This window comes from Lactuca sativa, chromosome 9 (genome assembly GCF_002870075.4).
Source record: "Lactuca sativa cultivar Salinas chromosome 9, Lsat_Salinas_v11, whole genome shotgun sequence".
Classification (NCBI taxonomy): domain Eukaryota; kingdom Viridiplantae; phylum Streptophyta; class Magnoliopsida; order Asterales; family Asteraceae; genus Lactuca; species Lactuca sativa.
This window is the reverse complement of record NC_056631.2, coordinates 31535407-31549087: the sequence shown is the minus strand read 5'-3', so window position 1 is coordinate 31549087 and position 13681 is coordinate 31535407.

The window sequence follows — 13681 nt, the reverse complement described above, 5'->3', positions numbered from 1 at the left end:
TCAAATGTATATTCCCCAAAAATGTAATTGGTAGCAAAGCACACCTCATCATAGATCAAACCATATATCATTTGATTCTCCTCTTTGCAACACCATTACATTATGGTGTCCTTGGAGAAGCCAATTAGGGAAACCATTCCGGAATCTCTAAGATGATCGTAGACCTCGATACTAAGGCCTTCTCCTTTCCTTTCAGACCAGAAACCCTTTTATATTCCTACCCAATTGATTCTTTACTTTGTTCTGATAGTTTTGAGCTATTCAAAATGTCAGGCTTATGCTTAATCATATAAATATAATCACATCACTAAAACTATAAGTGAATATGATGTAGTAGTGTTTTGTATCCCTTGTAGGTTGTCTGAAGGGTCCACACACATTAGTGTGTATAATATGCAACAATCGTTTGCCTCCATTACATGTCCATGTGAATGGTAATTAAGTTATCAGACCAATAAACAAGACTCGCATACATCATCCAACCCAAATTCGAATGATTCCAAGTCCGTTCCAATTAGAGCTTAGTAATGTGATTCTTACTTATGTGGCCAAGGAGATTATGCCCTGAGTTCGTTCTTATCTAAATTATTAGGGGAATAAATATTTAAGTTAACATTTCTATTATTAGAAACATATGAAATTAGGTTTCTAGACATTTCTGAAGAGTAATAGAAAATAACTCGATCTTTTTTAGCTCAACTACTAAGCAAAGCTCGAAATCCATAATCATCGAGACATGCGACACTCTTCCATTCTAATGATTAGGTTTAGATCTCGATGCTTAAAACTTCTTTCTTTCCTATAGGCCCTTCATTTTCGTAAAAATATGAAGCACATAATGTATCAAGGATCCATGAATTAGAAGTATTATGGAGTTATATTATTTAAGTACTTGATGTAGAGCCAAAACATTTCGACATTACCATTTCCAACTTTTCTCAAGTACTTAAGGAAACTTCATTTCCTATGATCATTATCATTGCAACTTACCTATTTTGAATCATGGTTGCATGGAATAGAGGACACACAAATTACATTCCCTCATAATAGGAAGTTCTAGTCGAAATGGTTCCTTTACGTTAGAATTCAAATGTTTCCTCTTCTTTCTGCCAACATTCAAAAATGCGATAACTAGAACTAGATAAGAAATCTAATTCCTTTATGGTTTCCATATTTTGGAAAAGGTTTAAGAAATTCGTCAATGTCTTCTCCATACTCTTTCTATGATAAACCAAGTTGAAATTATCATAAGAACTAATGAGAGATCCAAGCACAAGATCTATAGCAAGACACTTGTCAAGGGAAACATTGATATTCTTGTGTTTATCTATGTAGCTCTCATTGAGAAAATATATAAATCTCTCTCATATATCTTGCATGTAATAAGGAACTTTTGATGATTTTAAAATCACTATTGCCTTGCCTTTTGGTGAAACATTTCACTCAATTGTAAATTTATTTCATATGTGTAACACCTATTTTCCAAAATGAATCAGTTGAAGACTTGATGGGGTCAAAGATATTGTTTTTGAGGAAAAACATATGCCACGAAGCGGTAAATGGAGTACCACGACGTGTCATGGAAAATTCAAGAATTGCACATTTGATATCCACCATGATGTGGAATGAAGGGATTCCACGACATGGAAGCTGTAGCAACCCAAGCCCATAATTTTCAAGGTTTCCTCCATATTTAAAGGCCTTATCTCTAGGGTTAGGTCATCTCCCTCATCCTTCATGCTCCTATCTCGAAACCCTAGACTCTCCTCTTGTCTTTTGATCCCTTTGTTGGTTTTGGTCATTTGAAGGTTAAAGAAAGGCTTTGTTGAGGAAAGGATCAACTAGTATCTTTTCTCCATCTCTCCGTGCCTCTTTTGGACTTGGGTAAGTCTCCAATTTCTAACCTTTATAATTCATCCATGTAGATCTAGATTTTTGAGCTTATTTCCATCATGTTATGTTGATATGAATTGTTGGTTTTGATAAATCTGGAAACTTTATCACTTCCTGAGGTCCCTAGGTCATCATATGTTTCAGATCTAGACTTTCATGTTAATTGGTGTCATTCATGGAGTATTGACTCCATTTCTTACCCTCTTTTGACCTAGTTTTGGGAGAGAAATGGATTGGCCATGCATGTCCAGAAAGTAAGGATATTAATGTTTCATTTGAGCACAAGGAAGCCTTTTGGAAAGTTGGAGAAAAAGGACTTAATGGATTAAGTCCTTAATGAGAAAAAATGGCTTCTGGCAGTAACCACGATGTGGCCGAGGAGGGACCACGACGTAGAGGAAATTCGATTTGGGATTATGTTGTCCTGACATTCCCACAACATGGATAAGGAGAGCCCATGACGTGGCAATGTCCTTCATGTCGTATATTTAGTCATGGCAAGCCCACGATGTGGCTAAGAGGTCTCCATGTTGTGGTGGCTATTGGCTTGGTTGACCATTGACTTCTGGCCAGTTTGACTTGGGGTTAAACTTCAAGGTTTTGGGTTGTTGATTGAGGATTTATCTCTTTTGGTGTTAGTCGGTTCGCGTGATTAAGCAGTGCAAGGTGTGAGAGTGTTGATGTGCTTCTCCATATGAATTTTTGTAATGTATGAAAGACCGAAATTTGGCTCTTGGCAATTGCATGAAATACCATGGGAGGGCCTTGGCATTTGTATAAAAGACCATGGTAAGGCCATGACACATGTATGAAATACCATGGGAAGAAAATACAATTTGTATAAAAGACCATGGGAGGACCATGGCAGCTCTATGTAAGACTATGGGAAGACCATAACATTAACACATTCTATACATATATGAATATATGTTGATAGGTTGGTGCTAGAGTTGAGGACTTTATGTGGATGCATTGTATATATGATGGAATATGTGGTATATTGGGGACCTCACTGAGATTTATGCTTACAGTTATGGATTATACATTTTGTAGTTCATTCGTGAGAAGAGCTCGACATCACTATACATACGCATCAACTTAACTATGATAATGTATGGTTTACAGTCAATCAAATGTTCTTTAATGGTTTTTGAAACAAATCTTTAAATTGTTAATTTAATTTAAAATGAAAAATATCTTGGTATTTTTTAGGATGTTAAAATATGTTCACATGTTCAAAAATGATCCTTAGGAACATCGAGGACATCTATATAGTGATGCAAGAGACGCCATTTTACAAATCTACATGTTTAAAGGAATAACAACTTATTTAGAGTTAATGCATTATTGATTTGAGGGATATGCATATCGAGGACATCCTTCCTATTTTTCAATCGGTGAAGATGCCATAGCAAGTGAGTTATTCCCAATGGAGAACAAAGAGAACCCGAATTCGATCGTGCGTGAGGAGATGGGAGACGATTTCCATCTAACCTAAGAGATAAATTTTAAAGAAGTAGAATCAATCCTTAGTTATTAACCCAATTCTAATTAAGGCTTAAACCTATAATTTTTATTCGTAATATGAAGAGACATGTCGTAATCACATCATGATTCTATTTTAGTAGCTAAAGAACTTTACCAATTTGAATCACAATGAAACTCCTAGATATCTTGAGATTCATTGAAATATCAATTGCGTGTTAATCTCAAATTATGCTCTTATATTTGTGACTAGGATACCGAGGATCTCAAAGAAGATGTAAGTAACCATGCAAACCCGCATGACGCCCTTCTTCTCGTTTACGATCTCACATTGACATGTCGGTTAACCACATACATTCCACCAATAATCATAAAATTGAATTGTCTCGTCATTTATACTTTGTAGTCCCAAATTAGTGTGTCAGTTAACCACACAAGCTCCACTAGCGACTCACAAGGAAATAATGTGTGTTTTCATGGATTAGAATACAAGTTCACATTTTTCTTAAGTTAACTAAAGTGGGGGGTTTTTTATGTTCTAGTACTTTATGTTATATTTTTAAAGAGCTTTACCTACCCTTTTAGCTAACAACAATACACCACACAAAGAAGCGGTGAGTGAAAAGGACACTCATTCAAAATCCATTTTATAGGTCGTTTCCTTATACCTCTCTTATAGTGCAACTTCATGAATAAGGCTTACTTTTGATTCGATTGACAACTTATTATTGTTTTACATATACCATTATATACTCGCATAATTACATGTAAGGGTGTGTTTTAAACATTTTCTAAGAATACAAGGTTTAAATCTTATTAATTTAACTATATTTTAATTAATTAATATTTAAACCACTTAAGAGTTAGTAATTATCTGCTACATCTAATTCTAGTTATCACTCTTCATACCTAACCATTTTTAATTTTGAGGGTTTATTGTGTTTACAGAGGTGCCACGACGTGGTTACACTCTACAAAAGCACACACATTTTTAATCACCGTTACATGGTTATGTAATGGACACGACGTGGCAGTGACATAATAAGCAAACCCTAATTTCGGGTCTTGTCATGCAATGGACATGATGTGGTGGCAACATAAAGAGAAAACCCTAATTTCAGGTCTTGAGCCTATTTAAGCAACATTACGGATAAGGTTTTTTCTCAAATCTAGCCTCCATTCCGTTGAGAGAAACCCTAGAGTGTGTGTGTGTATGTATGTGTGCATGTGTGTTCTTGGTGAAAAAGTGTGTATGTGTGTTCTTTTTAAGGTTATTTGAAGAAGGAGAAGGTGTTTTAAGCTTGGATTGTAACTAGTTACTATTGAGGGTTGCTTCTACATCCATCCTTAGGCTCCAGAAGGTATAAATTTCATACCCTTCCGTTCCATGTATTGTTTATGTTGTGATTATGTCCCTTTTTGGCTTTTAGAAACGAATCTTTGGAGTTTTAAGCAACTCCAGGACCTTGGATAAGATCTATGATATTTTTTGGAACTTATGGTCCCATAAAGTTTGTATCTTGATCATCAATAAACCATGCATGAGGATAGAGAAGGATAAAGTTTGAAACTTTATCAATGTATGGTCGTAATCCATCCAAATCTGATCTTTAGAGCTCTAGAAACAAGGATTAAGAGCTTAATGAATTAAGCTGGACAGAACGAGGGTTTTTGCGACTGTTTTGGTGTATAGTCACCATGACGTGGCCATGGTGTTGGCCACGACATGGTGACTCGATTGTTGGGTTTTAACCATTGACATTTTGCCCAAGTTTGTCTTGAGGTAAAACTGTAGGGTTCCGATATTAGATTGAGGATTTATCCATATATGTCTAGGTGGGTGTAGTACCGGTTAATGCGTGTGACGAGTTGTAGGGATTTCTGCTTTCTTCTATGAGGTGACTTTTCTCACTATACTTTGTACTACACAATATATCCTTTGTGTGTTAGGATATTGATATGTTGTAGTGACCAGTTAGACTAGTAGATCTATTATGCTTACATGTGTTTGTCAGTTATTGCTATTTACATATTCCAACATATTATGGTTGAGTTAAGGCAGTCTTGTTTTGTGTTGTCGGCCAAGAGACTCGTGCGGTCTTATACTGTAGACCCAAGGGGAGCGTCCCGACTTAGATGATGTAGGCTCCAAATGACGGTCCAATCTTGTGATGTTTGCCTTGTATGCATGCATTGTATGTGTATATTTGCGTGGGGTATTTTGGGAAATTCACTAACTTCTAGCTTATAATTGTGGATTTAAATGTTTTAGGTAATTCCGAGGATTGAATCAAGACGAAGGCATGACTATATACATTATCCATCAGTTTTATGATTTGAGAGAGACTATGTTTGGATACTTTGATTTTTGTGATATATTGTGAAACAATGTTCTCTAAAGTTGAAAAACATTTACTATGATTTTTGGAATGTTACATTATCTTTTAATTAATCATTTAATTAATTATATTAAATCTTTTAAGAATTAAACAATTAATAAAGTAATATTAATTCTATCCCTTCAATTTCGAATTTAGGGTTTGACTACCTAGGCAAAAAGTTCCGATTTTAAGTAGTTAAAAAAATCATTAAGATCTAGTAATTATCCTACCAAATCGAAAAAGGGAAAAAAATCTGACAGTTGTTGGAGGGCAGGGCGCGATGTCTGTGATTCATCATGGATTCTCTGGTTTTTTGTTTATTTAGGTTTTCACTAATGTGCATATAATAGAAAATCCAAAACTCTGATACCACTGATGGGTTTTCTAGGTTACATTAAAACAATAAACAAAGCAGTGGAATACACAACTATTTGTGGGCACATGTTGGCATTTTCTCATTATAGCAACATACTTATAAGAAACTATGAATCACCTTAGTAACATACCTTTAAATATAATCACATATACTTATTCCTTTGATCTTTAATGGCTCATGAAAAGCGAGCGCCAATAGTGTGAACGCCTTTAATGACTCACACTCAATACCATAAAACACTAAAAAATAAAAGAAGGGAGGAAAAGAAGATGAAATTCATATTTCACCATTCTTGGAAGGCAATTAGAAAAATATGATGCCAAGGGATGATATTTATAGGTAGTGGATCTACTAGATAAACCTAGATTTGAATAATTAAATATTGAGATTTAATTCATTCAAGGCAGTTATCCTTATCAACTATCATGAGACTTCTAGAAACCCTAAAATCCTTCCCAAAACCCTCCATTTATATAGATGATTCTAGAATTGTTTTCCTTCCTTAATTCTAAACAATTACAATTCAACCCTTTCACCTTTAATTAATTTTAATTAATCCTGAATTAATCCGGATTAATTTTGATTAATAGTTAATGAATTTGAATTATTTCTAATTAATTTATTAATCATATAAAAAATTAATAAATCATTTTATCTCTCTCCTAAAGTTATTTCTAGCTATTTCTTGTTATTGAGGGCCCAAAAATGATTTTACTTTTATTTCATAAAGTTATACCAATTTAGTTTTAAATTTGACCAATATAGTTATGACCTTGAACACCTATTCCAACAACTCCATCTATAACTGGAAGAGTTTGAATTTTACCATGATAGACCCATGTAATATAACATAAATAGAAACTAAGTCCATATATATGAAGTTCATTATTGATATTTTTGTGAATACATTGTTAAAACATTTTTTACATGAACATCAGATCTTTGAAAACATATCCCTTAGCTCACAAGTACATATATAAATATGTACCCAATAAACAAAAAGAAAATGACAACCTACTATTTCTTAAACACATAATATTATGATACGCATTGACATCCTAAATGAGATAACACATGCTCTTTTTCATGTGCATTTGTGGTGATACCAATATAGATGACAAGAGTATTACTAAGGGTGGCATTCAACTATATATGTTGCGACTATTGTTATTGTCGTCTCTATTAGTGTCACTACTAATGCTTTGATGAAAGTTAAGCAAAGTTGTTGGATTGTCTTTTTGATTAAATGTTTGGAAAATAAAGAAACAAAGCATACATATCATGAACATATCAAGAGGAAAGACGTGTAGCAATGACAAGGTCAATGACGGTGACACCAAGTGTGTCCAACAAGGTGTCGCCGTTGTTTCCCATGTCACCGAAACTTATGTGTCTAAAAGGATTTGATTTTTGTAGTCAAAACTAGAACTTATGTTCTTTGCAAAGATCCCATTCTTAACATAATACTTTGTGACTTTTTGTTACATAGGAGCCTATTACAAATCCAGAATATTCTTAAACGATGATAACATGACTCTACCTCCTGCAATAAGATCATAGTGGTTGATGTGTGAAATTATATACATGATGTCTATAGTTCAAACATTTGCACACCCAAAATACTGCTATTGTTTCATGTTTGACCCTCCACATAGGCATTGGGGCAAGTTGACGTGAGTCGTTCAAATGATACAAGTTACCATTTTTTTTTATAAGGCATGGTGTAGTAGTTATTGAAGATATGGGTTCAAGCGTTGTCTTTTTTTTTCTGGATTAATTTGAAGATTATAGAGTGATATTATGAAAAGGCTTGATTTTAGTCACAGAAGCAGGTTCCTTATATTGGGATTTACACAATTGGAATATACACAATTACATGAGTACTATCATTACTATCATTACTCATGTAATTCTACAGGTGGGTATGCCAAGTTCTCTTAACAGGTTTTTCAGTTATATGATTTTAGCCGAGGCATTTTCCAAATCCTTGTATTTTGCTTTAGTTGATGAACGAGATACTACATTTTTCTGAGTAGACCTCCATGAAATAAAATTTGTGCCAAGGTATAAGAGGTAAGTTATAGTTGATCGGCCCGCACTGTATACACCAACCCAAACAAAGTTTGAGAAGATCTAGAGTGTAAGAGGAAAATTGTGATTGAGAAAGAGACCATGATGAATTGTTCCTTTAAGATAACGAAGGAAATGTTTCAGAGCTTTATAGTGAGTTTAGAAGGGGGCATACATGAATTGAGAAATTTTGTCGATAGCAAAGGAGATGTCGAGACGTGTAAAGGCTAGATATCGGAGTGAATGATGTTTTTATTAATACACTAGTTTTAAATTTATAAAGTCCTATCTAATCTCAACTAGTCTTAAACACAAATAGGCAGTTTACCAAGTTGTAAAGTAATATAGTTGTGGTAAGAAAGGGTGTCAGACACAAGGAATGTTATGGTTTAGGTCAAATAATTCAAATGTTAATTAAATTGAGAATAGTAATGTAAAAGGCGGTTTTTGTGGAAGCTAAATTACACTAATTTTAACACTTAATTATTCAACGAAACTAAAGAACTAAATGGAAACAATAAATAAGAAGTACTTCCACAAGAATACGAATCCCCCAAGTTTTTATGTTTGATTTATTAGAACTGCAATGGATTAATGAAATGATTACCGAATTGTAATATGACTAGTTATCTAGATTTGATTTCCTAGTACTAATACCATCTAACATAATGATCACGCAATTAGTAAGCACATAAGTAATTAAATATATTCGAACTACAAACGATATGGTCTAGTTATTTCTTTTCAGTGATCATGACAATCAATCTAAGCATAACATGGATATTTAATGCTCTCTAACACAATCAAAGTCACCGATTAATATTATCTAACCCTAGGCATATGATCAAAGTCCCAATCATACAAAACTAATGATCATAGATTCGTATGATTAAAGTAGATCAAGATAGAATGATCATCTAATCCTAATAATACTCAACAATAAAACATAAAAATCATAACATTAATATGAAATGTAAAGCAATCAATCGAACATAAGTAAAAACCAAATTCAATTAATCCTACTAAGGAAATCAAAGCATATCAACAAGGGTTCATCAATATCTGGGGAAAGTAAAGGTTTTTACGTGATATTTAGTAAACTAAAGTAGAAAAAAATCACCAAAAGAATGCAAGATGCGATCATCAAGCAAAACCAAAATGAAATATCGATTTATTAGCACTTGAATCTTCAAATCCTTTGTCCAATTGAATCTTTAGCTTCAAAATCGACCCTTGGAGGGTTTTTCCTCGTGAATAACCGCGGACCTAAGGCCTACACCTCCTGGAAACGACCTAGTGTCCGAAATATATATACTTTCCAAATTCTGTCTACCACGACGTGGTTAAGAGGCAGCACGTCATGGTCTTCATTGATATCTCATATACTCCAATTCAGCTCAATGATCGCGAAGTTTCCATTTGTCACACCCCGGCCGTCGGCAGAAACACCGGGCAGTGTAACGTCATTTCTCGTATTATAGTTATCAACTTCCTGAAAACACATGCATTTTAAAATACGTCAACATAAAGTTGGTGAGTCCACAGGTTTTGACTCCATATAAAATTAAATAATACATTTTCCAAGTTTAAAAGTAAAATTTTGAAAGTATCATTTTGACTCTCAACATTTAGTATATATATCCTAGGTATAATGGTTTACTTACCAAATAAGTGTTATACCTAAACAATCCTTGAACCTAGAGTATAAGTTTAAATGTTTGTAATTCTATACAAACTAAGTTGCTACGTATAAATCTTATTTCAATTCTATACGAGTAAGTAGGATAGGTATAGTTGTCTACTTAATATACAAGTAATATACCTACCAGATTCTTATACTTAGAGTATAAGTCTTTGGGAAACTTATGCTTAATATTCATACTTGTATATCGACAAAGTATAATGCTTCTAAGGTTACGCTACCATGAGTTCGTGGCTACGACTGTATGAATTAGTTTTATACCTCTGGTTATTATTACAAGGATCACACCTTCTGGTAGTAAAAGGATCACACCTTGCGGTAGTACAAGGATCACACCTTGTGGTAGTACAAGGAACACACCTTGCGGTAGTTTCTGCACGTTTCATCGACGCCGGAACAATGACAACTAAAAGGATAGTTCATCACTCGCTTTTGGTTGACTGTAGCTAACAGTCACAAGTGGGGTGGTCAACCCATATACTAATTATACACGACTTCCTCGCTCACACGGGATTAACGAATACAGGTCAGAGGAATTTCACTAAGATCCCCAATCTTAGATGATGAATACAGTAGCTCAGGTAGACTTTGACGACGTTCTATAGTTCTAACAACAAAAGCATTTTCGTGTCTAAAACCCTAAGTTACTAGACTATGCTTTTAAACATTACTCCTAATTTCATAACATTTAGGCAGTATAACAGCTATAACTTGAAGTAAAACTAGGTTTTATCTTGACATAAAACCAATAATAATAACATATAACACACCAGGTTTTATCTTGACATAAAACCTGCAATAATAACATACTTAGAGATCAATATATATAACTCTCGAGTATAGCATCGAGGCTATATCATACATAGTATATATAGAACTGCCGAGTATAACTGAAGGTCTACATTAGTATAATAACATGCTAACAAGTTTACGAACATACTATCATATAAACATAATATTAACTTTTATTCAATATTTAGCATGCGTTTTCCCTCGAAAATATTAGAAAGTGGGGCCGTGAAAATCACCTTAGTAGCGTGATTATAGAATCTAAACAGTCAGAGGCTCGTCGTAGTCAAGCTCGGGAAGGGAAAACGGCCTTCGGAAACGAGAGAGAATGAAAAGAGAAGGTGTAAGGATTGAATGAGCTTTGATCGCTATTTATAGGGTGTTCTGGGGCCATTCACGTCGTGAACTTCCATGAGTCATCCCATAGCCTTAACGCGTGTTTTCTAGCTCCAATTAGTGTCTGTTGATTCCTCACGTCGTGAATTTTTGATGCTCACGTCGTGAGTTCAGTCAAATTAGGGTTTCTGACAGCTGCATCTTCGGAAGGCCATAACTTTTGCATACGAACTTCATTTTCGGCGTTCTTTATATGCACGCATAGGTAATTCCGAGTACTGCGACTTTATTTTAGACTCCAATAGCTAATTCTAATTCTATTTCAAATTCCTCTTATTATAGAGATTTATAGTGTTAGGGTTTATCATAACTTCTTCACGCGAAGTCAGATTTAGACGTTCTCTATATTTTTGGATTCGTGTGGACGTATACTTTGAATTGTATCATAAATTATGTATGAATGTTCATACTTTATCATGAATTACATAGAAAGTTTGTCACTTTACTAGTTTAACAAAGTCAGATTACATGATTGCCATAATCACATGTGATTGTTATTGACCTAATTTTGACGGGTGTTACACCATTTACCATGTCGTGGTGGTGATCACCACGTTGTGGGATATGAATTTCACATTTTGGCATAAACACGAATGTCGTCTGAAATTTTGTCTAGTTTTGAGATCATTTTGAATCACATCAATCGACCTTACGAGTCCTGAGATATGTTTAAAGCACTCACGAGCGGTCAAGCTGTGAGCAACATCCTTTTTGTGTCTTTTTCAGCTCTGTTCTCCTCTTTTCGCATCCCAACTCCCATTTTAAATGGGATTGAACATTTTCATGCATATTAAGTATCATATATCTAAAATATAACATTTTAATCAAATATATTAAGATAATTACCTAAAATAATAGTTTAATAAGGTCATATCAAAATACCCCACACTTATCTTTTGTTTGTCCTCAAGCAAATTAGATTGTTATTATGCTATATCAAAACTTGGCTCACCAACATCACATAGAATAACCCAATTTGAATTCACAAATCATGTCTCGCCTCAATGGATATATTTTTGTCTAGACCCTAATTACTTCCAATGCCTTAAATACTCACAATGCTCATAAACGTTCCCTATTTATTTTGAACAACCTTCATTTCTGCATCCCTCAGAATACATCCTCAGAAAGTGTTTTTAACCTCAAGCTAAATTTTGTTAAGTTCCTAAACACACATATGATAAAATAACCTAGAAAGATAAATTCCAAATCAAATAATACCATAACAAATTTTGTTAAGTTCACTCAACAAATTTTGACAACTTTTTTATTCTTTTTTTTTATTATTATTATCTTTTTCACAACTTTTTTTTTTCATTTTTTAATTTTTTTTCCATATCTCACTTTTTCACTCAACTAAAAACCTAAAAGAAAAACATATGCTTAAGAAAGAGAACTTAACCTCAACCCTTATTGGTTAAAGGAATTAGTCTAAATTGCAATGACTACTTAAGATTTCCTTGATACATTTCAAGTGCACGATGCAAAACATATTATGTCCCTCAAACTACACAAGTTTGCGTTTTTGTATCATGATTTCACTAGAACTGGGAAGCCACAAATATACTATAACATATTGGCTTAACAAAACCTTTAAAATCACATCAAATTATCCCACACAATACTAGCAAACATAGTTCTAACACAAGCAAAATTTTAAATATTCTAGATTTTTCTAATCTAGACCATTTTTTCAAGTCTGTGTTTTGTTAATTTTTTTTAATCTAGCATATATATTTTTATTTCAATCTAGCATGATATTTTCCTTTTTCAATTCCCTACCCCACACTTAAATTATAATGCCCTCATTGTATAAAAACAATTAAAAGCTTACAAAATAAAAGAGGGAGACAAGGAACAAACTCGTCTTGGTTATGTAGTCATGATATCAGATTGACTATTGTAGGTTACTCGTTGATACTAGTTTGAATTTGTCTGCTGGAACACTACTGGAACTGAACATCCTTGCTGAAATCGGTGGAATCTTGGCATAAAGGTAGGCGGAAAACAAATCTTCATAGCTCAAAAATTTGACCGGGGTGTTGCCACGTCGTGGCAAGTTGTTGGCCACGATGTGGCCCTTGTAAAACCTGGAACTCATGACAAATTCTTCGTCACGACGCGAAGTGATAATCGGCGCATCATTGTCTTCAAATGGCAGAAAAGTAGTCGCGATGTAATAAAAAGTAGCTTCTCGAGGTAGCTAGGCTCGCGTCGCATCTTCAGGAAAACTATAAATTCTTCCTCGCAAGATGAATCGACTGGTCAGGAAGTAGCTAATTTCTTGATTGATCCCTTGTATAAATTTATTCCCATAAGTGGCATTGATAGCACAAAAGACTCCTCAGTTTTAGCTCCACCTCGATTGTATACCCCACAATTATTTGTGTGTTACGCTTCTTGCCTTCTTCTCGTAATACTCCACCCCACGCTTGCATTTTTGCCAACCATCAATTTCTTAGCTAAAATTTCTCTTGCAAAAAAAAAAATAAGAATCATCAAAAGCACTTTTATTCAAAAATTAAATTAGAACTAAAAATTAAAAATAAAAACTAAAACGAAAAGAAATTTAAACTAACTTTAAATTCG